Source organism: Schistocerca americana, unplaced genomic scaffold (genome assembly GCF_021461395.2).
Source record: "Schistocerca americana isolate TAMUIC-IGC-003095 unplaced genomic scaffold, iqSchAmer2.1 HiC_scaffold_124, whole genome shotgun sequence".
Lineage (NCBI taxonomy): Eukaryota > Metazoa > Arthropoda > Insecta > Orthoptera > Acrididae > Schistocerca > Schistocerca americana.
This window is the reverse complement of record NW_025725308.1, coordinates 370,001-375,000: the sequence shown is the minus strand read 5'-3', so window position 1 is coordinate 375,000 and position 5,000 is coordinate 370,001. Positions and strand designations below refer to the sequence as shown.

The following is a 5,000-nucleotide window of genomic DNA, read 5'->3' as shown; positions in this document are numbered from 1 at the left end:
ACCTCGTCCCGGCCTGCACCGTCGGCGGCTGGCCCAATCCTCTTCAGCGCCAGGAGACGGGACCGGCGAAGTGTTGGCCCCATCCATCGGCATGATGGGATGCCGAGGCCTCCCTGGGCTACAGGAGCGTGGAAGTAGCCCAGGGGAGTGTCCGCCGGAAGGCGGAACCATCTCCTGACGGCGGCACGGATGGTCACATCTGCCGCTTTCAACGCACCCACTCGGGTGCGGCTGAGGGCCAGCCCATGGTACAGGCCAGGCAGAAGTACGGTGGTGAGGGCGTGGAGGCGCTGTTGCGGCTTGAGCGGAGCTCGGGAGATGACGTCCAGCTGCTCCACCAGGTGGCGTCGTGGGTTGAAAACGCAGCGACCAGCGGTGGAGAATTGCAGTCCCAGGTACCGGAAGGTTTCACCCACACGTAGGGCGGGCACGGTGGCGTTGCCCGCTTTGAAGGTAACGTCGGCGTCGACCTTCACCTTCTTGTCGCGCCCAGACGCGACAAAGGCGAGGGTGAAACACTTCCGGGCGTTGATCTGCAGCCCCAGATGGGCGAGGGCTGCGACGGCTGCGTCGATGAGGGACTGCAATCCCCTCGCGGTCGATGCAAAAAGCAGGACGTCATCTGCGAAGGCCGCAGCGTTAACTCTGCGACCAAGGATCCGAGCTCCGATGTGGGAGGGAAGTTGACTCAAAACATAGTCCACCGCAAAATTGAAAAGGAGGGGGGAGAGGGGGTCACCCTGACGCACACCCCTAGCCGGCTGCAGGGGCACGCCCACGTCGGCGCCGCCCGCTATCACCGTCGTGCTACCCTCGTAACACCTTTCGACGTACTCAATAAAGCAATCCGGCAGGCCATGAGCCCTCAGCACGGGGCGGAGGGCGGCATGGTCCACCGAATCGAACGCTTTAGAGACGTCGATCGATGCCACAAAAACAGAGCGACAGGAGCGGACTGCGTCGGTGAGAGCAGTGTCCAAGATGAAGGTGTTTTCCAACATCCCATCCCGGGGGATGAATGCCCGCTGACGTTCGTCCACAGCACATGCACGCATCAGGCGTGACGCGAGAACCTTGTGAAAGGTCCGCGCCAACACCGAGCAGACCGTAATGGGGCGAAAGTCAGCGGGGGATGTTGGTGCAGCCGTTTTGGGGAGAAGTGACGTCCGGGCGCGAAGCAGACGCTCGGGGAGGGCGCGGGCCAGGAGGAAGAGGTTCAAGAGTTTCACCAGGACTTCATGCGGCAGGCGCCGCAGCTCCGCTGGAGTCAGGCCGTCCGGCCCGGCTGCCGATCCCCTGGGCGGCAAGGCAGCAGCGACCTCCTCACGTGTGACCGGCCCCCATAGGCACTCAGGAGCGACAGGCTCCGAGTGCGGGAGAAGGCGGTCACGGATGAAGCCGGCGGTGGAGATCGGCTTCTTCGTGAAGAGGTCCGCCCAGAAGTCCAGCAGACCGGGGATGTCGGGTGGCGGCTGCAGCAGGGTGCCGTCCAGCAAGCCGCGCACGCAACGCGCACGCGACCTACGGAAGGCGTCCTGTGTCCGCGCGTATTCCCAGCGGCGCCGCTTGCGCTTCTGCAGCGGCGGGGCGGCAGGCGGCCGCTTGGATGGTTGGCGCGGCCGCTGTGTCCTGGTGATCGACCTCTCCCCCCTGGACCCGACCGACGCAAGGGCATCCGGGAGCATGCCCAGGATGACATCGGGCGGCGTGCCCCGCCCCAGACCAATGACTCGATCCAGGGCAGAGAAACGCTGGGCGGAAGCAGGTAGCCCCGCCAGATGCTCCCAGATGGCGGCGTCAGTCGGCCCCTCCGGCGGCGGCCCGGTGGTGTCGGCCGCGAAGTCCTCGGCTGCGTCGACGGGCGGCGCAGCGGCCTCGCCCGCGTCAGGCAGCGAGCTCGCTGCTCCACGGCGGGACGCCGGCTCTTCACCCCGACCGATCTCAAGTGCCTCCATGAATTGGCGGACAAGCTGCTTGTGGGCAGCTTGCCGCCGTCGGCACTTGATTGCCTCAAGCGTTCGGTCGGGGAACATCCTGGTAAGCTCTTGATTTACAAAGAAGAACCGGGCGTCCCTCTCCAGGAACAGTTCGGCCTCTGCCTTGGCGAGCGACAGGACTTCTTCCTCCGTCCACCTCGCGCGATGCCTCTCCGTCACGATCTCAGCGTTGGCGGCCGCAGGGTGTTGGCGGCGGCGATGGACCCCGAGACCGTTCTTCGTGGTAAAAGTGCGGTGGCACTCACTGCAAGCAAAGGGAGCTACACAAACTATCGCATTTTCGTTACGGCCGGTTGGCCGGATAGGTGCTGGGGTAGCTGGGGTGGCACCTTCAGCGGAAGGGCCACCATCTCTTGTTTCTTGTCGGCTGCCCCCAACTATAAAGGGATAATGCGAGGGGGGGCTGGTAACCCCCCCAAGCCCCTGGTGCGGTCTTCCACTCTGCAAAAATCAGCGGGCCCACGAGAAGGGGAGAAGACCGCAGGAGAGGAGAGGCTAAGAGGGCTAGGCCCATGTATTGCGCATCACTCTCCCTGTAACTATAACCCAAGGAAGGCACCTCGCAGCAGCAGCACGACTACATCAAGACCGCACTTCGAAAAGCCAAGTCCGGATGCAGCCACACCGCCGCCACTTGGCCAGATTAAGAGAAGTCATAGTTAACTCACGCCGTTTACCCGCGCCTTGCTTGAATTTCTTCACGTTGACATTCAGAGCACTGGGCAGAAATCACATTGCGTCAACACCCGCTAGGGCCATCGCAATGCTTTGTTTTAATTAGACAGTCGGATTCCCCCAGTCCGTGCCAGTTCTGAGTTGATCGTTGAATGGCGGCCGAAGAGAATCCGCGCACCCGCGCGCCCCCGGAGGAGCACGCTAAGGCGGACGCGGCCTCGCAGCAAGGAAGATCCGTGGGAGGCCAAGGCACGGGACCGAGCTCGGATCCTGCACGCAGGTTGAAGCACCGGGGCGCGAACGCCGCGCAGGCGCGCGCATCCTGCACCGCCGGCCAGCACGAGGCCAACCAACGGCGAGAGCAGACCACGCCCGCGCTAAACGCCCGCACTTACCGGCACCCCTACGGCACTCACCTCGCCCAGGCCCGGCACGTTAGCGCTGACCCACTTCCCGACCAAGCCCGACACGCCCCGATCCTCAGAGCCAATCCTTATCCCGAAGTTACGGATCCAATTTGCCGACTTCCCTTACCTACATTATTCTATCGACTAGAGGCTCTTCACCTTGGAGACCTGCTGCGGATATGGGTACGAACCGGCGCGACACCTCCACGTGGCCCTCTCCCGGATTTTCAAGGTCCGAGGGGAAGATCGGGACACCGCCGCAACTGCGGTGCTCTTCGCGTTCCAAACCCTATCTCCCTGCTAGAGGATTCCAGGGAACTCGAACGCTCATGCAGAAAAGAAAACTCTTCCCCGATCTCCCGACGGCGTCTCCGGGTCCTTTTGGGTTACCCCGACGAGCATCTCTAAAAGAGGGGCCCGACTTGTATCGGTTCCGCTGCCGGGTTCCGGAATAGGAACCGGATTCCCTTTCGCCCAACGGGGGCCAGCACAAAGTGCATCATGCTATGACGGCCCCCATCAACATCGGATTTCTCCTAGGGCTTAGGATCGACTGACTCGTGTGCAACGGCTGTTCACACGAAACCCTTCTCCGCGTCAGCCCTCCAGGGCCTCGCTGGAGTATTTGCTACTACCACCAAGATCTGCACCGACGGCGGCTCCAGGCAGGCTCACGCCCAGACCCTTCTGCGCCCACCGCCGCGACCCTCCTACTCGTCAGGGCTTCGCGGCCGGCCGCAAGGACCGGCCATGACTGCCAGACTGACGGCCGAGTATAGGCACGACGCTTCAGCGCCATCCATTTTCAGGGCTAGTTGCTTCGGCAGGTAAGTTGTTACACACTCCTTAGCGGATTCCGACTTCCATGGCCACCGTCCTGCTGTCTTAAGCAACCAACGCCTTTCATGGTTTCCCATGAGCGTCGATTCGGGCGCCTTAACTCGGCGTTTGGTTCATCCCACAGCGCCAGTTCTGCTTACCAAAAGTGGCCCACTTGGCACTCCGATCCGAGTCGTTTGCTCGCGGCTTCAGCATATCAAGCAAGCCGGAGATCTCACCCATTTAAAGTTTGAGAATAGGTTGAGGTCGTTTCGGCCCCAAGGCCTCTAATCATTCGCTTTACCGGATGAGACTCGTACGAGCACCAGCTATCCTGAGGGAAACTTCGGAGGGAACCAGCTACTAGATGGTTCGATTAGTCTTTCGCCCCTATACCCAGCTCCGACGATCGATTTGCACGTCAGAATCGCTACGGACCTCCATCAGGGTTTCCCCTGACTTCGTCCTGGCCAGGCATAGTTCACCATCTTTCGGGTCCCAACGTGTACGCTCTAGGTGCGCCTCACCTCGCAATGAGGACGAGACGCCCCGGGAGTGCGGAGGCCGCCGCCCCGTGAAGGGCGGGGAAGCCCCATCCTCCCTCGGCCCGCGCAAGGCGAGACCTTCACTTTCATTACGCCTTTAGGTTTCGTACAGCCCAATGACTCGCGCACATGTTAGACTCCTTGGTCCGTGTTTCAAGACGGGTCGTGAAATTGTCCAAAGCTGAAGCGCCGCTGACGGGAGCGATTATTCCGCCCGAGAGCATCCCGAGCCAACAGCGGCGCGGGTCCGGGGCCGGGCCAGGTAGGTCCGTCATCCGGGAAGAACCGCGCGCGCTTGCCGGGAGCCCGAGCGCCCAAAGGGGCGAATCGACTCCTCCAGATATACCGCCGGGCAGCCAGCCAGGACACCGGGGCTCTGCCCAACAGACGCGAACCGAGGCCCGCGGAAGGACAGGCTGCGCACCCGGGCCGTAGGCCGGCACCCAGCGGGTCGCGACGTCCTACTAGGGGAGAAGTGCGGCCCACCGCACACCGGAACGGCCCCACCCCGCGGCGAGTGGAAAGGCAACCGGACACGACCCCGCCGCGGATTGCTC

General features: G+C 62.8%; 1 pseudogene; it reads right to left on the bottom strand.

Moving 5' to 3' along the window:
* Nucleotides 1-5,000, bottom strand: part of LOC124563799 — a 7,958-nt pseudogene that overhangs the window by 2,432 nt on the left and 526 nt on the right.